A 21325-nucleotide genomic window follows, 5' to 3' on the forward strand; every position below is an offset into this window, starting at 1 on the left:
GGTGTATTATACACTAAGTGTCTTACCAGTCACCATGTCTCGTCTTCTAATGCGTAGCGAGGTTGATGCCTCGCCTTGTACATCTAAAGTCGTATGGTTTCTCGTTAATGTACGAGGCAACAGTTGGTGTATCTTTATCTTGCACAAGACCTTTCAGTTAGCAAGTTGTAAATATACTCTGTCAATTGCGCATTAATGAGTTATTCTATTTTCAAATATAATTACCGTTACATTCATTGATTCGTATTCTTCCTAATTTGACATGTAACCTCCTTTGAAATGATAGCCAAATTTTGGGTATAACACTATGAAATTACTTTAAAGTTTGATGGCACATTGCATGTAACTTCCAATAATTTTTATCATGAGATTTGTGAAATTCATAGTTAATTGAGTGATTTGGCAGCTAGTAATCATCCTTTGCTATCCACCATGGCCACTAATATGAAAGGGAAGTATGACAAATATTGGGGCGATGCGGATAACATAAATCCCTTGTTGTTTTTGGCTATGGTGGTTGATCCAAGGTACAAGATGAAATATTTGCTAAGATATGTGTTAAGGTGGAACAAATCCTTCATAGGATGTTCACTTGTTATAATTCGATGTATGGGGATAATGATGATAAGGTTAGTTGCTAATTTTTTCTATTATTATAAGTGATTTTTGTTAGTAATATTTTACCAAGATCTAGATTTACTAACAAGTATGTTGATTAACATCCTAAATATTAATTCTCTAAAACAATAAAATAAACACATAAGGGTTTAAGAAAACCTTACATTGATTGCAGCAGAATATAATGACTCCTTCCGTTCAAGATCTCTAGCCCTTGATTCCTTTCTGTAGCAGAGCATTATCAAGATCTGAACTTGGATCTCTTTCTCTCCTTCGGGTTTGGTTACCATCGTCTTACTCACTATGATTAAGTACTTGACTTGCTATGTGTGTTGGGTTTTATGCCCTAAATAAAACTCATTTCAATATAATCAGATTTACTTATTAATATAGATCAGAAATAACATTTAATGTTGCATGGTTCACATGATTTATTTCATGATTATATGTACATAATGTATAAATTCATCTGAAACCCTTTTCACATACTTGATCCTGTTTATTGTGCCGTCAACACATTGGAAAGTAAACATGACTATGTGAATAAAGTTTCCTAGATTTATCAGACACAGGGTTTTACTGATATGATAATCTACAACAAGAGTTTACTTGTATTTGGAGAAATACTATGTTCTTTCCAGAACATTGGTTAAAGTAAAGCTCAGGTTGGATGCATGGAGTATGCATCGGAAGGGACCGATATTGAACTTTGACTTAGATTTATTAAACTTACCGTAATATCTATTCATGTCAATATCGCCTAGTTGATCCTATATCAAATGATCTTAATCCTGTTATGATTAGGCTCAATCTTGAAAGGCTATTCGTGTTCTTTGATTTGTTAGTTAAGCCTACTTTTAGGTCAGGGTGATACGTACATTTTGGGAACACGGTAGTGCAATTGAGTGGGAGCGCTATCATAAACATGGAATCTATAGCTTCTATCTGGCGAATAGTAAGCAAAGGATGATCTCCTTCGAGCTTGACCAAACGAACATAAATGGTGGAGTACTCATTTCACATAAGCTGAAATATCATTTATACGGGGTCAAGTGTTTTAAGGAATAAATACATTGTAGGGTGTAACGGTAATTTAATCCCTTTACAATGTAGATCATTCATATAGAGGATCATTGATCACATTAGGATTATAACAATGGATAACTAATGATGTGTCTATATGGTGGAACATATAGAGCATTCTATATACTGAGAGTGCAATTCTAAGTTCTATGCGTGGATTCAACGAAGAATTAATAAGTTAGTGAATTTTAGTGCTAAATTCTTGATCTACTTATTGGAAGCTCGGTTATATAGACCCATGGTCCCCCCACTAGTTGAGATAATGTTGCTTGTAAGACTCATGTAATTGGTTTTGATTAATCAATTATAATTCTCAAATTAGACTATGTCTATTTGTGAATTTTTCACTAAGAAAGGGCAAAATTGTAAAGAAAGAGTTTATAGGGGCATATTTGTTAATTATGATACTTTGTATGGTTCAATTAATAAATATGATAAATGACAATATTATTTAATAATTATTTATAGTTATTAAATAGTTAGAATTGGCATTTAAATGATTGAATTAGGAAATTGGCATTTTTTGAGAAAATCAGATACAAAAGGTGGTAAAATTGCAAAATTGCAAAACCCAAGGCCCAATCCACTTATGTATGGCCGGCCACCTATATGTATATTTTAAATTAATTTTTTCATTATTTTAATGCCATATAATTCAAATCTAACCCTAGTGGAATGCTATAAATAGATAGTGAAGGCTTCAGGAAAATTACACTTTTCTTCAGACTTTCTGATTCAGAAAAACTGAGCCTTCTCTCTCCCTATCTTTAGCTGACCACTCTCTCTCTTCTTACTTTAAATTTCGAAATTACTTTAGTGTATTAGTAGTGCCCACACACATCAAGTGATACCTCAATCATAGTGAGGAAGATCGTGAAGAAAGATCATCAGCAAAGGAGTTTCAGCATCAAAGATTCAGAGAAAGAGATCCAAGTTCAGATATTGATAATGCTCTGCTACGGAAAGGAATCAAGGGCTAGATATCTGAACGGAAGGAGTCATTATATTCCGCTGCACCCAATGTAAGGTTTCCTAAACTTTATATGTGTTTATTTCATCGTTTTAGAAAGTTCTTATTTAGGATGTTAATAAACATACTTGTGAGTAGATCTAAGATCCTGGTAAAATAATTTCAACAATGTGTGGGCATGGCACTCATCACTAAGGGTTCGAATAAGTGAAGAACAATGAAGGAGGTAAAATCTCTATAGAAGGAACTCTCTCATCTAAGTTTGGTTGAATAGTCAAGTTCACATTAATTGGATGAGTGACAGTATCATGTTCCTTTTATAGTGTTTCAACTAGGGCTTAGGGTTGAATTATATGTATTAAAAAAGAATAAAATATTGGGCGAAAAAACAACTATGGTCGTACACAATAAGTGGACCAATTTCTAGTTACAATCAACCACTTATTCTTCTTTTCAATAATACCATATTTTCCAATTCAACCTAATAAATGTCAAAACTATTTATTTAATAATTATAATTAATTACTAAATAAAATTACCATTTATGTAATTTATTAATTAGACCATACAAAGTCTCTTAATTAACAAATTGACCCCAAAACCTCTTTTCTTCACAATTAAGCCCTTGCTTAGTGAAAATTCTTAAATAAGACATAGTCTAATTTTAGAATTATAATTGATTAATTAAAATCATTTGACTGAAGTCTGCAAGCAGTATTATCTCAACTAGTGAGAGGACCATGGGCCTATATAACCGAGCTTTCAATAAGTAGATCTAGAATTCACTAAGTAAATTCTCAACTTATTAATTCCTCAATAAACCACTATAGAACTTGGAATTGAATGCACTCTCAGTTATATAGAACGCTCTATATATACTACGATATATATATACATTATGATTATCCATTGTTACAATCCTAATAGTCAAGGATCCTCTATAGATGATCTACATTGAATAGGGACAAATTTACCGTTCTACCCTTCAATGTATTTTATCCTTAAAATACTTAGCTACCTATAAATGATATTTCAATAAACTAATATAATTACTGAAATGAGATCTCAATCATTTATCTCTATTCAGCCAAGCTCGAAGGAAATCATCGTTTCACTTCTAAAAATTTATAGAAGCTATAGATTCCATATCTATGATTAGCGCTCCCACTCAATTGTACTATCATGTTCCCAAAATGTACGTATCACCCAGACCAAAAGGTAGGCTTAACTAACAAATCAAAGAACACAAATAACACTCTTGAGATCGAACCTAACCATGTCAGGATTAAGACCCATAGACCTAAGATCAACCATTGATATTGACTTAGAAAGATATAACGGTAAGTTTATGATATCTTGTCTACGATCAATATCAGTCCCTTCCAATGTATACTCCATAAATCCGATACTAGTAAATTTTGTCAATGCCCTGGAAAGGACATAACACTTATCTAAGGTGTAAGTATACCTATCGCTGATTATCATGCCAGTCTAAATCCAGTGAACTGACAAATTAGGGAATTAAACTTTTGAACATATAATCATGATTATATTCCACTGTGCTGACAACACTATAATCATGAACAAATATATATATATGTTCTGGACTTAATAGAATTTATACATTAAACATAATCGTGAAATAAATCATGTGAACCATGCAACATAGAATGCGATTTCTGATCTTTATTAATTAGTAAATCTGATTATATTGAAATGAGTTTTATTTAGGGCACAAAACCCAACAATTTTGATATGTTATTAATTGTTTGCTAATAATATTGTTTTTTCTCTATGTGTGGTAAGGACTGTAATTGCAGAGTTCTTGATCATAGGTATGATTTAAGGGGATATTGTCACAATTAATGCATATGTATATTTTACAACTCAATGCTTTTCCGCAGTTTCTTAGGAGAATGTTCAAAATGCCCTCATAATTTTGTTAGACATTTTTGTTGGTAGAATAAAGTGAGTATCATTTACCAAAAAAAATAAAGTGAGTATCCAATTCATATTCTTTTATTATCTCATTTCTGTTTTGTGGCAAGGTCTGTTTAGGTGCTAATATGAAATCTTACTCTTGCAAGTTTATTGCTACACCTATACAAACATATGTGAATTAAGACCTTGGGAAAAGGACGATGATGTTGCTTCACCTATAAATGTTGTACATTTTTTTAACATAATTTAGTTGATGAAGAAATGCTACACATAATTTAATTATATACAAAACTTGCATTGAAGAAGAATTTTTTAAGTTTTTCTTTTTGAATGATTTGTTGTACAAAATTTTTAAGATTAAGTATTAGAGAACCACCAAAGTATTTTGGAAGTTTTTGTTGTATTGTCAATTTCTATAAACTAAATGTTAGCTCATTAAACTCACATTTATATATATATTTTTTTTGAAAGAACCATGAGTTCATTAATTAAGAAAATTGATGGGAATCACCGGGGGATTGCCCTCCCCTTGATACAAAATTGCCAAATCACTAGAAATTCTAGCGTATTTAGCTACACCATCAGCCAAAGCATTACAACTACGCTTATAAAGGAAAAACAACATAAACGAAACTTTTTAGCCAAGTTTAAAGATAAATAAAACACACTAGCTACTCTCCAGTCAGGAAGAGAATTGGTTGATAAAGCCTGAACTGCAATTTTAGAGTCCGACAGAACATACACTTCCTTCCACCCTGCATCACATGCCCTGTTCAGAGCAAGAATTATAGCTGAAAATTCAGCTTCCAAAGCCGACTCCACCCGTATCTTTTGCGCATTGACAAACCAACATCTTGTTGACACATCCACACTAATAGCAGCTACACCAGCAGTACCCTTCACCCATAATGCATCAGTGAAGACACAATTGCAAGAACCATAAGATAAGTTGTTGAGCATCGTGCCATTGAACTCTCCCAATCCATGCCTTCCCACACCATCTGAAAATCCATCATTGCGGCTGGGAGTTGCAGACATTTTAGGCATCAACTCCTCTGCCTTCTTTTCGATTTTTGCCAAAGCCATCTGCACATTAACAACTTGGCTCTTAATGCAGAAGGAGTTTCTCAGGTGCCAACTTGGCTCTTAATGCAGATATATATATATATCTGATTTTGAATGTTTGTATGTATACTACGTGCTAGTCTTGCAAGGCCAAGTGGTATTTGACAAACCTTATAAAATTATTAAGTAAATTCCGGCTTAAATTTGTGTTTAAGAAACTGAAAAATCAAAGCTTTGTTTGTGAATTGTTAATTTTTTTTGCTTTTTGATTTTGTGGGGATCAGCTTGGCCATTGGGTTTTCACATGAAACACTGCTCTATGTTATGAAATTGAATGCTGGAAGATCATTCCTTCTTGTTTAAAGTTGGGACAAAGGTTTGTTTTGGGTGATTAAACTTAAAGTATTGTGCACAAATTCAATTCATTGAGCTGAAGGACCTTTAGTCACTTGAATATGATTTTAAGAAGTTTTCCATTATTTGTTTTGCTTTGGAAGGATCATATTATGTTATGTTTTTATATCAAAATATTATACTATATTTTTTCTCATATGCCTTTTAAGCCTCCTAGCTAGTCCCCTTTAACCTATTATGTTTTATCAATTTTTGAATGGTTAAGATACACCATTAGAAGTATTGAGCCAAAGCTATTATGTGGCAACTCAAGAATCCTTTGTTCATATTCAAGTAGTCATTATAATATTCACTCTTGTTAAGTGAAGCTTACTAGGATATTTATTTTTTCTACTGTTCTCACTCTATAGATGTTCCCTTTATTCTTTAATGTTTTTACTTTTTTGGTCTCTTACGCATCATTTGAAGCTCCTTTATTGAGCTAAACAAATGACTCAATCATTACCAAAATACATGTATATCTATATAAATTAGGGGTGTTCATCCGATTCAATCCGCATTTTTTTGATCAAACAACATTCAATCCGCACTAAGTGCGGATTTCATATTTGGATCCAATCCAATCCGCATAAGAGTTTAAATCCAATCCAATCCATTCCGCAATAGTGCGGATTGGATCGGTTATTTTTTTTAATAATAAATTATTTAATATTTTGTGAAAAAAAAATTAAAAAAAGACTATTGTTTCTTGATCTCCAATAATAATCTATTTCCATCTCTATTTATATACAAATTAAACCAATATACATATATATCAATATATATATACTTGTCTTTAGATTTACACTAAAGTATATATGTATAATTACTAAAATAAATAAGCTAGTATATATATTTAAACTTTATGTGTATGTGTTTATGTGAATAAGAATTATTTTTCTTGTGTCTTTTATTACAAAATAAATAAAATGCACCAACTCAATATATTACTAAAAAAAATTAAGAAATTAGAAGTTTGTGTCTTTTTTTAATTAATATATATTACATATTATAATTTTTTTAAAAATATATATAATTAAGTGCGGATTGGATTGGATCGGTTACTTTTTGAGGTCAAACAACATCCAATCCGCACAAGTGCGGATGTTAGATTTTTCAATCCAATCCAATCCGCACAAGTGCGGATATCCACATTTTGCGGATTGGATTGGATTAGATCGTGCAGATTGGATTGGATCGGATACTTTGTGAACACCCCTAATATAAATGAGAAGCATCAGTTTGAGAATTTTTTTTTTTCAATAGTTCTCTTAAGTTCCTTTTCTATATATGATAGATCTAGTGTTACCTTGTAGGGACCTCAAATTTTTAGTACTATTATTTTTTGTAGAAACCTTTGGTCAAGACTTCAGTATTCTTCATGGAAGTCTTTTTATTCTTAACTAATTTATTTTCGAAAAAATAATCTTCTCTTATATAGTGTCTTTGAAGCCGAAAGACCAGGATGTAGAAAACTTTGGTCAAGACCAAGATTTTTAATACTATTGTTGTATGGATCAGTTGGATTTGGATGTGGTCTTATTGGCCAAGACATTGCAAACATGATCATGAATGCTAAAAGGTATGTTCTTGTCATGTATTTCTAATATGAACCAAATAGATATACATAAATACTTGCATATGCATTTTCTTCTGTAAATGTAATTATTGGAACTTAGAACTCATAAATCATTTAGAAATGAAGAACAAAATTGTGCTATTACATAAATACGTGGATTTCTTATTTTATGATTAGAACTAAGAAACATTTGGACTACTAATGGATTTTTCTCTTGTACTATCAGGAGCATAAAGAAATCCGAAGAGGATATACCTGTTCCTCCTCTGCTTGGAAGTGCTGCACTTTGGGGTAAGTATTGCTCTATCCTTCAAATATTTTTGAATGGTTCTATGCTCAGATATTATTGGTACAAATATATTCTATGCAAGCCCATTTCCTTTTTTGGTCTCTTAGCTGATTGTATATACTACTACAAAAATCCCCTTTTAAGTCCATCAAAGTTGGACTTAGGAATGTTAAATGGGGCGGGTCTGCCCCGACCCGCCCCGATTACCTGAAATTTTTAATTGGGTCTGACCCGACCCGACACAACTGGGTCGGGTTTGACCCGATTTTTTTTTTTTTTGCAAATTTATTTATTCAAATCTATGTCTTTTATTTTATAAGTGACTTTTATATAGAATATATGTATAAGTTCGAAAAGTAGTACTAAGTTATAACAAGTAAATTTGAAGAAGTAAAAGGTAAAGAAATTTATTTGTATTATTGAGAGCACTACCAACTAATGTTCTAAACTAATATTTCTTTCAAAATTCCTTTTGCATATCTTGGTTTTTTTTTTTATGAGAAACATCTCTTGGATTCATAAAGACATGCTTAAAAATAAATTTCTAAAGATGTTCATATTAAAATTAAACAATACCCAAAAAATAAAGTTATAAACAAATATCCTAATTATAATTTGAGTTGAGTTGAAATATCAATTACATTCATATAACTAATAACAAAGTACATTAATAATAAAAACTAACAATAAAACAACATATATTCTAATCATCAAGATCAACAAAGTAAGGCTCCTGAAAAAAAAATAAAGAAAAATATTAATAATAAAAATTAATAATTTATTTGATAAATTACGAAAACTAAACTAGTTACCATTGTTGGATCAACATCAATATCTTCATCATTTATTGTTACTGTAAAAAGACAAAACAAAATCAATACTAATTATGAAACATATACACAAATATATATAATTATTTATTTAATGATATTTACCTTTTTTGTCAGTCATCAACCAATTCTGTGTGCATACTAATGCTTCTAATGTAGAAGGATGAAGTCTCGATCGATGAAGACTCACGTGTCTACCACCAGTGCTGAATGTAGATTCTGATGCAACAGTGCTAACAGGCACAACAAACACATCCTTAGCAATCATACTCAACAAAGGGTATTTGAGGCCCGTCACCTTCCAATAATTGCATATATCAAATGACTCTTCAGTCCTAGGTACCAAGTTCTCGTCCAAATATAAATCTAGTTCAGACTTCATATTTTCTACCCGATAGGAAGCTCTAACATATCTGTCAAAGTTAGAAAGAGCATCTATTCGCCGTGTCGAAGAAGATGATACATTATCTACCTAAACCCTTCTCTCTCTCAAATCAGGAAACTTGACCCGTACTCCTCCAGTAACTCGCAACAAAGCTCACGAATATTTGCAATTTAAGTTACATATTGCTCATCTCCATATATTACAGGGAAATAGTATTCGAGCAACATAAACTTGTATCTCGAGTCTAAAACAACCGCCACACACATAAGCCCATGAATCTCTTTCCAATATTTTTGAAACTTAGACATCATTTGAGTTGCCATGTCCTTAATAATAGGCACATCTGATGACATCCATGAGTCAATGTTTGTCTTAATTTTACAAATTTTAGGGAAACAAATATTGGCGGTAGGGTACTTTGTTCCAGAGAATAACTCTGTCACTTCATGAAACACCTCTAATTTATCACATAATTGTTGAGCATTTTGCCAATCAATTTCCGAAAGGGCACACCTCAATCTCAACTCACATAACCTTGCACGTTCAAATACTGTCTTGTACGATAAAGTTGTGCTAAGCATTAGAAAAGTGGAATTCCACCTTGTTACACAATCAAGTGATGTTTTTTTAGTGTATGGTACTCCAAGTTGACGAGCAGTGTCCTCAAATTTTTCATGTCTTTTTGGTGTGCCCGACCAATAAGCAACACTGTCTTGAATTTTGTCAACACTATCACTAATGACAGATAAGCCATTCTTGACAATTAGATTTAAAATATGTGCACAATAACGCACATGTAGCAACTTTCCCTTCAAAATAAAACTGTCAGGCTCAAATTGTCATTTCAAAAGGTCAATAGCATCATTTGCACTATAATTATCGAGAGTCACTGTACTGATCTTGTCTTCTATTTTCCATTCATTAAGACAAGATCTTAGTGCCTCAAGTAGTGCTAGAGCATCGTGAGGGCATGGAACATACTTAAAACTCAGAATCTGATTGTGCAAGTTCCAAGAATCATCAATAAAATGAGCTGTTACAGCCATATTGTAATACCCGGGATTAAGAAAAGGACTAGCAAAACCCTAATTAGATAATTATGAGTTAATTGAGGAATTATATTATTATATAATTCAATATATGTGAAATTATATGCAATTTAACATGTTAAAGACCCCGTTGGTGAGCCAGGGGCATTTTGGTAATTATGACCCGAGAAGGGTAAATTGTTGAGATTAATTTAATTACGTGCTTAATATAATTATATTATTATATAGTATGCCTGTGTTGTCTTTTCAGGTGTGTTCTGACAGGTTGGCGCGGTATAGTCACACCCGGGAATTTCGGGCCGAACCGGGTTCGGGCCCGAAATGTAAATCGAATTGATTATTTGGCATTTTATTTGATATGTGATAATCTGAAATTTAATTGGCAATATTTGGGTGTGAAATGGCATTTATGCCCTTGAAAATGAATATGTGTGTGTTAAGCCTTAGGGGCAAAATGGTCTTTTGACCTTTATTGATTTACTTTGATAAAAATGGTATTTTGAGGAAAAAACAAATTAATTTTCTGGTGATTGTTTCCTCCTTGGATGAACCCTTCCCCTCTCTCAAACCCTCTCTTATTTCCTCTTTGATTTGGTGAGAAATTGGTGGGATTTGAAGCTTAATCTTGGTGGATCTTTGTGCTAACATTTGAATTGAATTTTGAGGTAAACTTTGAAGCTTAAATCCTTGTTATCCTTGCTGAATTTATTGTGGAAAAGCATGATTTTGTTGAAGATGGTAATATGTTGCATGATTGTGAGTTCTTGTTTAATTTGAGTATGTTTGTGCTTGAATCATTGTTGTGGTGTGTGATTGAGCTTTAGTTGAAATTCTAGGTTTTTTTCTTAACCTAAATCTCATGTTGTTGTGGTTGTTTGCTGCTGGAATTATTTGGTTTGGTTTGAGGTCAAGCTCAAGTTTTGAGCTTGAGTTCTTGTTGGAGAAGTTTGATTGTTGTGTTGTTGAATAATTTGAAATTAGGGGTTTACATGTTGGAATTGTTGTTTTAGCTTTCTGTTGTGATGATTCTTATCTTTAAGAAGTTAATTTTGGGTATGGATGGATTAAGGTTCGAATATATGGTAAAGTGGGCATGTTTAGACCTTAAAATGCGGTTTTCCGGGTTTTTCGAACCCGGTGGCTGCGGCCGGATCTATGGTCGCCGCGGCCATAAAACTGGCAGAGAGCCATCTTTTTCCCCGAATTTGTTTTGGCCATAACTTTTGACTCGGGACTCCGTTTGGGACGTTCTTTATACCGTTGGAAAGCTCTTTTCGAGCTCTATGTGATTATCTGTATTTGAAATGCCATGAATTTATTTTATGAATGTGAAATCAGGGGTTAACCCTATTTGTGAAAATCCCGGATTGTGTGTGACTAGGATTACGGCACACAGTCGGGAGCACCGGGGATTTGGAATCTCTACTATTGCGGGACAACAGGTAAGACAGTGATTAGCACGTAGAGTATGCGCAGTGGCGCTTATGTTGAGAATGATATGCATGAATGTTAAGTAACCGGGATTAGGGTTATTACCCTAATAGGAACGGTCTAATAGCCTAGGGTTATTACCCTAGTGATATATGTGTATAAATGCCATGCCATGTTAATTGAAATGAGATTTAAGGATTATGTGCTCAAGGCATAATCAGGTTGGACTCGGTACTCATAACCGAGATGAACCGCTTCTAAGGCCTTAATGTATTTAGACGTGTGAGAGTAACACGTGGGTCTACGTCACGTAGATTTAATTAGATGTGTGAGCGCAACACATAGGTCTACGCCACGTAGACATAATTGGGCATGATGAAATAATGATCAGGTCTGTGCTATACAAACATATGTGAATGAGCATAATATATTTGTTATGATTTATACTGTCTTGCTGGGCTTGGCTCACGGGTGCTCTCTCTTGTGCGGGGAAAGGGTAAGGCATTAGCCGATCGGCCATGAGTTTCGGGGAGCGGGCGAAGAATGTACATGTTCATGCCACTTCAGACCAAGCGGGTTATGGGTCTAATAGTGTTGACTTTTGTATTCTGTTTTGCCGCTTAGGTCGGCTAGTAAGAAAGAACTTGTAATAAGTTTGTAAATATTTTTGGGATCCCAACTATTTTGAAAAGTTTAAATATATTACAAGTTTATTTTCAGTCTGTTTAATATAAAAGTTTAAGTTCTGCGCTATTTTAATTAGTAATCCCGGTTAGGGGATTAGGACTTTATAAGTAATTTTGGGTAGCGTGCCTAATTATTTAGGGCGTTTCAATTTGGTATCAGAGCGCCAAGGTTTTTTAAACTTCCTGTAGACCGGCCGAACATGTACATTCGTCGTCAAAGATAAGCTCGACTCATGGTGCAGTAAGTATTGAGAGTAAATACTTGACTGTATGTGTGATCATATGTTTACCGCTTTCCATTTTAGGCATTGTGCAAGCATCTAGAGTATGTATGTGTTATGTGATGCCATGCTATAAATGTTATTTGTTTATGTAAATATGTATGAGGTAAATAGATGAGTTAGGGTTTGAGGCATTAAGTGCGTAAGTGTGGTATCGGTGCTTAACTCGCTGGGGTTGTTGATTTCAGGGGTACTAGTAATGGACCCTCCGCAATCATCTAGACCACAGGGCGAGCAAGTAGAGCCCGGGGCTACCCGAACCGATCCACGACCTTTGCCTCCACCTCCGCAAAATCCGGGGGATAATGCGGGGGCGTTAATGCTAATCCTCCTGGCCGGCGCGGCGGATGTTTCATGAAATGCGAAGTGTCATACTTCGTCAAGAGGAAGAGTTGCAACGTTTAAGGCAACAGGCTGCCCCAGTGAATCAAGGGTTACCACCAGCTCCTGTGCCAGTGGTGGGTAACCAAGGGTATATTATGCCGCACCGGGACTCTGTGTTCGAGCGGTTTGTGAAGCTGCAACCTCCGGCTTTTCTGGGAGGCATTGATATTATTAAGGCCGATCAATGGATGAGCACTGTTACCCGTATCCTCGATAACATGGGGGTGACGGGAACTGAGAGGGTGAATTGTGCGGCCTTTATGTTTCAAGATCATGCCCGCGTATGGTGGGATATAGTGAATCAGACTCGAGATGTCAGTGTGATGACATGGGAAGAGTTCAAGAAACTTTTTGAAGAAAAGTTTTATAACGTTGCAGTGAGGACTTCACACCAAGAAGATTTTGTGAAGTTGACTCAGGGGAAAATGTCTGTGGCCGAATATACTCTGGAATTCGATCGGTTATCTAAATTTCTTTGGTGATGCGGTGCCTACGGATTTTACCGAAAGCAGAAATATGTTCGAGGACTAAATGCTACAATTAGTCGGGACTTGAAGATTACCACATCACATGACACTCTGTATAAGAGAGTGGTAGACCTGGCCTTAATTGCTGAGGAGGCCGAGCAGCAAGTAATGAAGGAGCAGGCTGCAAAGGATGCCGCCATGGCATCAAACCCTCCTACTGGTGGTAATATCAGTAAGGGGACCGACAGTGGCAACCCTGAGCACAAACGGAAGGCTGAGGCTTCCGGAGCTTCAGGGGGAAATAGAAAATTTCGGGGAAACAGAGGTGGCCGTCAGGGTCGCGGGTCGTCATTTCGATCATATCCAGAATGTCCTAAATGCAAGAAGCACCATCCTGGTGAGTGCCGAGCCAAGGCATGTTTCCAGTGTGGCCTGGTGGGCCACTTTATCAGAGATTGTCCCCAAGCCAGGAAAGAAGAGCCTAAGAAGAATGTTGCTCAGAACCCGGGGCGACTTTTCACTATAACTCAGGCAGATGCTGATGCTAGTCCGTCAGTTGTGACAGGTCAGTTATCTATTAATGGTTGTGCTTATACTGTGTTATTTGATTCGGGAGCTACTCATTCATATGTATCGAGTAGGGTGATAGAAAGTTTACATAAGCCATGTGATATATATGCTTCGGGGTTTGGAACCCTGTTACCCTTGGGAGACCTGATAGTATCCACAAGGTGGATTCGGTCCTTGTCTTTTTGGATTGACGGTTGTGAATTGACCGCCAATCTAATTGAACTGCAATTATCTGATTTTGACATAATCCTGGGAATGGATTTTCTGTCTAAGTATGGAGCAATGATTGATTGTAAACGGAAGACGGTGGTGTTTGAGCCCGAGAGTGCTAACCCAGCGGTGTTCGTGGGTAAAGTTCAGGGGGCGCGCATACCGAGAATATCGTTGTTGAAAGTTAAAGACCTGATGGGTAGAGGTTGTCTAGGGTTCATAGTCACTGCAGTGGACACTAGCCAACCTGTGACATCAGGGCCTGAGAATACGAAATTGGTATGTGAGTTCCTTGATGTCTTTCCAGAAGATTTGCCGGGATTGCCACCTGTCCGGGAGATTGAATTTGTTATTGAACTGGCTCCGGGAGTGGATCCAGTGTCTAAAGCACCGTATCGAATGGCTCCAGCTGAGTTGAAGGAATTGAAGATACAATTGCAAGAGTTACTGAATCTGGGATTCATCAGACCGAGTTACTCACCTTGGGGTGCTCCGGTTTTGTTTGTAAAGAAGAAAGACGGAACCCTGCGAATGTGTATTGACTACCGGGAGTTGAACAAGCTTACCATTAAGAACAAGTATCCTTTACCTCGGATAGATGATCTGTTTGATCAACTGAAGGGGAAGACGGTCTTTTCCAAGATCGATCTTCGCTCAGGCTATCATCAGCTGAGAATTCGAGAGGAAGATATCCGCCGCGTTCCGTACTCGGTATGGACACTATGAATTTCTTGTGATGTCTTTTGGACTCACTAATGCCCCGGCGGCATTCATGGATTTGATGAACCGAGTGTTTAAGGATTATCTGGATAGGTTCGTGATTGTATTTATTGACGACATTTTGGTGTACTCTGAGACAGAAGAAGAGCATGAATTGCATCTCAGAGCAGTTTTACAAAGGTTACGGGATCACAAGCTTTATGCCAAGTTTAAAAACTGTGAGTTCTGGTTATCTCGTGTCTCATTCTTGGGGCACATAGTGGATAAAGATGGGATTATGGTGGATCCGGCCAAAATTGAAGCTGTTCGGGATTGGCCAGTACCAAAATCGGCTACAGAGGTTAGAAGTTTTCTGGGTTTGGCTGGTTATTACCGTCGGTTCGTTGAGAGTTTTTCAAAGATTGCTGTGCCCTTAACGGAGCGGCCGGAAGAATCGAAATTTGTTTGGGCCGATCGGTGTGAGAAAAGTTTCTGGAGTTAAAGCAACGCTTGATTACCGCTCTGTACTAACTCTTCCTTCGGATAAGGAAAAGTTTGTAGTATATTGTGATGCCTCGAGACGGGGTCTCGGTTGTGTGCTTATGCGAGTTTGGGAGGGTAATAGCGTATGCTTCTCGGCAGTTAAAGGAGTACGAGCAGAGGTACCCTACTCATGATTTAGAACTCGCAGCGGTGGTATTTGCGCTAAAGATTTGGCGGCATTACCTTTATGGCGAGAAATGTGAGATATACACTGATCATAAAAGTCTGAAATATTTCTTCACCCAGAAAGATTTGAATATGAGGCAGAGGCGTTGGCTAGAATTGGTGAAGGATTATGATTGTGAGATCCTTTATCACCCTGGTAAAGCCAACGTGGTTGCTGATGCGCTGAGTAGAAAAGGTCAGAATCAGTTGAATTCTATGAAGCAAATCTCCCAACAGCTGGCAAATGAAATGACTCGAGCTCAAATTGAGTTGGTTGTGGGGCAATTGGCTAATATTACCCTGCAACCCACTCTTCTTGAGAGAATTAAAGAAGCGCAAAAGCAGGATTCAGAATTGATAAAAACCCGAGCTAGGGTTTCGGCTGGGAAAGCTAGTGATTTTTCAGTGGATGAAACAGGAATGTTGAGATTTGGGAATCGAGTTTGTGTGCCTATGGATGAGAACATCAAGAAAGAGATCATGGATGAGTCTCACACGACTCCTTATTCAGTTCATCCAGGGTCGACAAAGATGTACCAAGACCTGAAAGCCATGTTTTGGTGGCCCGGCATGAAGAATGACATCGCTGAGTATGTTGCAAAGTGCCTTACGTGTCAGCAAGTAAAAGCTGAACACCAGCGACCTGCAGGGTTGTTGCAGCCGCTGAAAATACCAGAATGGAAATGGGAAGATATAGCTATGGACTTCGTGGTAGGTATGCCTAGAACCACGGGACAATTTGACTCTGTGTGGGTCATAGTAGACAGGTTTACAAAGTCTGCTCACTTTTTACCTGTTCGAACGAATTTCTCCATTGATCAGTATGCTGAGTTATATGTTAGAGAAATTGTTCGTCTGCATGGTGTCCCAAAGTCCATTGTGTCGGATAGAGATCCGAAGTTTACATCAAGATTCTGGGAAAGTCTGCATCGAGCTATGGGAACTCAGTTAAAGTTCAGCACAGCTTTTCATCCTCAGACGGATGGGCAATCCGAGAGGACCATTCAGATTTTAGAAGACATGCTACGGGCATGCGTGCTTGACTTTGAAGGATCATGGGTAAAGTACCTTCCCCTGATCGAGTTTTCTTATAATAACAGCTATCAGGCAACAATCGGGATGGCTCCTTATGAACTTTTATATGGAAGAAAATGTAGATCACCTATTCACTGGGATGAAGTAGGTGAAAGAAAGTTCTTGGGTCCCGAAGCTGTCCAGAAAACAAGTGAGGCAGTTGACAAAATTAGAGCGCGAATGCTCGCGGCTCAGAGTAGGCAAAAGAGTTATGCCGATCCAAAGCGTCGAGATATTGATTTTCAGGTCGGGGACATGGTATTTCTCCGAATATCTCCGATGAAAGGCATAAAACGCTTTGGGAAGAAAGGAAAACTTAGCCCGAGGTTCATTGGACCTTTTGAAATCCTAGAAAGGATAGGGCAAGTAGCGTACAGGTTGGCTATGCCCCCAGCGCTGGCAGCTGTACATAATGTGTTTCATGTTTCAATGCTTCGGAAGTATGTCTCAGACTCGTCCCACGTTCTGAGTTATGAAGCATTGGAACTTCAGCCAGACTTGTCATACGAGGAACAACCAGTGCAGATACTTGATAGAAGAGAGAAAGTCTTGAGAAGCAAGACTGTGGCACTGGTGAAAGTACTGTGGAGGGACAGTAAAGTAGAAGAGGCAACCTGGGAGCTCGAGACGGATATGCAGCAGAAATATCCGGAGTTGTTCAGGTAAATTTCGGGACGAAATTTCTATAAGGAGGGGGTAATTGTAATACCCGGGATTAAGAAAAGGATTAGCAAAACCCTAATTAGATAATTATGAGTTAATTGAGGAATTATATTATTATATAATTCAATATATGTGAAATTATATGCAATTTAACATGTTAAAGACCCCGTTGGTGAGCCAGGGGCATTTTGGTAATTATGACCCGAGAAGGGTAAATTGTTGAGATTAATTTAATTACGTGCTTAATATAATTATATTATTATATAGTATGCCTGTGTTGTCTTTTCAGGTGTGTTCTGACAGGTTGGCGCGGTATAGTCACACCCGGGAATTTCGGGCCGAACCGGGTTCGGGCCCGAAATGTAAATCGAATTGATTATTTGGCATTTTATTTGATATGTGATAATCTGAAATTTAATTGGCAATATTTGGGTGTGAAATGGCATTTATGCCCTTGAAAATGAATATGTGTGTGTTAAGCCTTAGGGGCAAAATGGTCTTTTGACCTTTATTGATTTACTTTGATAAAAATGGTATTTTGAGGAAAAAACAAATTAATTTTCTGGTGATTGTTTCCTCCTTGGATGAACCCTTCCCCTCTCTCAAACCCTCTCTTATTTCCTCTTTGATTTGGTGAGAAATTGGTGGGATTTGAAGCTTAATCTTGGTGGATCTTTGTGCTAACATTTGAATTGAATTTTGAGGTAAACTTTGAAGCTTAAATCCTTGTTATCCTTGCTGAATTTATTGTGGAAAAGCATGATTTTGTTGAAGATGGTAATATGTTGCATGATTGTGAGTTCTTGTTTAATTTGAGTATGTTTGTGCTTGAATCATTGTTGTGGTGTGTGATTGAGCTTTAGTTGAAATTCTAGGTTTTTTTTCTTAACCTAAATCTCATGTTGTTGTGGTTGTTTGCTGCTGGAATTATTTGGTTTGGTTTGAGGTCAAGCTCAAGTTTTGAGCTTGAGTTCTTGTTGGAGAAGTTTGATTGTTGTGTTGTTGAATAATTTGAAATTAGGGGTTTACATGTTGGAATTGTTGTTTTAGCTTTCTGTTGTGATGATTCTTATCTTTAAGAAGTTAATTTTGGGTATGGATGGATTAAGGTTCGAATATATGGTAAAGTGGGCATGTTTAGACCTTAAAATCTGGTTTTCTGGGTTTTTCGAACCCAGTGGCCGCGGCCAGATCTATGGTCGCCGCGGCCATAAAACCTGGCAGAGAGCCATCTTTTTCCTGAATTTGTTTTGGCCATAACTTTTGACTCGGGACTCCGTTTGGGACGTTCTTTATACCGTTGGAAAGCTCTTTTCGAGCTCTATGTGATTATCTGTATTTGAAATGCCATGAATTTATTTTATGAATGTGAAATCAGGGGTTAACCCTATTTGTGAAAATCCCGGATTGTGTGTGACTAGGATTACCGGCACCTGGTCAGGAGCACCCGGGGATTTGGAATCTCTACTATTGCGGGACAACAGGTAAGACAGTGATTAGCACGTAGAGTATGCGCAGTGGCGCTTATGTTGAGAATGATATGCATGAATGTTAAGTAACCGAGATTAGGGTTATTACCCTAATAGGAACGGTCTAATAGCCTAGGGTTATTACCCTAGTGATATATGTGTATAAATGCCATGCCATGTTAATTGAAATGAGATTTAAGGATTATGTGCTCAAGGCATAATCAGGTTGGACTCGGTACTCATAACCGAGATGAACCGCTTCTAAGGCCTTAATGTATTTAGACGTGTGAGAGTAACACGTGGGTCTACGTCACGTAGATTTAATTAGATGTGTGAGCGCAACACATAGGTCTACGCCACGTAGACATAATTGGGCATGATGAAATAATGATCAGGTCTGTGCTATACAAACATATGTGAATGAGCATAATATATTTGTTATGATTTATACTGTCTTGCTGGGCTTGGCTCACGGGTGCTCTACTGTGCAGGAAAGGGTAAGGCATTAGCTGATCAGCCATGAGTTTCAGGAGCAGGGCGAAGAATGTACATGTTCATGCCACTTCAGACCAAGCGGGTTATGGGTCTAATAGTGTTGACTTTTGTATTCTGTTTTGCCGCTTAGGTCGGCTAGTAAGAAAGAACTTGTAATAAGTTTGTAAATATTTTTGGGATCCCAACTATTTTGAAAAGTTTAAATATATTACAAGTTTATTTTCAGTCTGTTTAATATAAAAGTTTAAGTTCTGCGCTATTTTAATTAGTAATCCCGGTTAGGGGATTAGGGCTTTATAAGTAATTTTGGGTAGCGTGCCTAATTATTTAGGGCGTTTCACATATATCCCCTCTTTTGATGATTAGCAGTCCACATGTCACTGGTTATGGCTATTCTACTCCTACTTTTTTCCAAACTTTGCCTACATTTTTCTTTCTCAGCTTTATACATTTTAATGATGTCAGACCTAACCGTATTCCTTGACACCATTTGAAATGTAGGACACAAAGTACTTGAATATTCGATGAACCCGCTATGCTCAACCATCGATAATGGATACTCATGCTTAACGATCATTTGAGCCAATTTGATCCTTGCTACATCAGGATCAAAATTGAAAGGAACTGAAGGACTTGTAGTTGGATTAGCAGCAAGTTGTGCCTTTCTAACTGGACACCTCTTCACGTGAGTATTTAAATGCGTAGTCCCCGCAATACTTCCTCCCACTAACTTACGCCCGCAGTGATTACAAACCGCTTTAATTTTACCATCAATTTCTTGTCGAGTAAAATGATCCCATGCACGAGAAGTTCTTTTTCTCCCTGTATTCTGATTTTCATCTAATGTATTACTAACATATTGTATTTCTTAAACATTAGTTGATGGCACAAAATCAACATCATCCTCCGAATTAGAACCGATTTGACCAGACATTATTCTTTAATCAACCTACAATAACATCATATTCTCATGTCTATCAATGCACACTACTACTTAAAAAATATGATAAATATATTTTTAAAAAAATCGGACAGCATTTCCCCTATTTTATTGACCTAACCATCTGTCAATTTCAATCACAAACAATCAGATAATACACACAAGTTTTCATCCTTATATCACCGCAACACATAAATTTCACAGATCCTACTTCACTAAAATAGGCAAGTTATCAGCCTTCAATTATCACCGCAACACACAAAATCTCAGAACCTACTTCTCTATGGATGAATATATAAGATATTCAAACTTTTCTATTAAATTATGAGAAAGAATGTTATATCATAGTAAAAGTACCTTAAGCTCATCCACAAGCTCTTGAGGTGCAACCTTGGTGTTCAAGAACTCATCAACTTGTTTTAGAATTTCTTCCTATCTTGTAAATCCAAGTTTTTAGTTCTCTATCCATTTATTCACACACAAATATATTATACATATGAATTAATAAAAGAGATAGCTTTTTCATTGTAAGTACCTATGTTCATAGCAGGTGGTACTACAAATTGTAAAAGAAGAACAAACTGGTACAATGGTTCTTGTTGCACCAACTGCCCCCTTAACAATTGAGCAATTTCTTCTGATTTCACAGCTTCAGAAGATGAAGATTCCTGCAAAATTAAACAAATAAATTACAATATATCAATTTTACTTGGATGAGGAAACAGATTTTCCATCAACATGGAGTGATACATAGGGACTTGAAACCAGAGAATTTCTTGTTTAAAGATAGCAATGAAACTTCTCAACTTAAGGCAATTGATTTTGGACTCTCTGTATTCTTTGATTCCGGTAATTATACTTTAGAAATTGAACAAATATCCAATTTGGCTTCTTACTTCCAATTAATTATCATTTAATTAATCTATGTTTGATGTTATAATTAAAACAAACAACACATGTGACATGTAAGACAATCATTTAAAATTGTGGACCAACCACTTAAAGAGAATAAGCACAAAAGAAAAAAGACCAGACCAAACAAAACA

The 21325-nt window shown here is 36.4% G+C and overlaps 1 long non-coding RNA gene across 1 annotated transcript; it reads right to left on the reverse strand.

Moving 5' to 3' along the window:
* Positions 1–8522: 8522 nt before the first annotated feature.
* On the reverse strand, positions 8523–20716 carry LOC133036496 (uncharacterized). Its single transcript, XR_009687123.1, has 3 exons — positions 20637–20716; positions 8751–8791; positions 8523–8671 (listed from the first exon to the last, which is right to left on the reverse strand). It is a non-coding gene; the product is annotated as an uncharacterized LOC133036496 (long non-coding RNA).
* Positions 20717–21325: the final 609 nt, after the last annotated feature.

The sequence above is a fragment of the Cannabis sativa genome, chromosome 4 (genome assembly GCF_029168945.1).
Source record: "Cannabis sativa cultivar Pink pepper isolate KNU-18-1 chromosome 4, ASM2916894v1, whole genome shotgun sequence".
NCBI classification, from domain to species: domain Eukaryota; kingdom Viridiplantae; phylum Streptophyta; class Magnoliopsida; order Rosales; family Cannabaceae; genus Cannabis; species Cannabis sativa.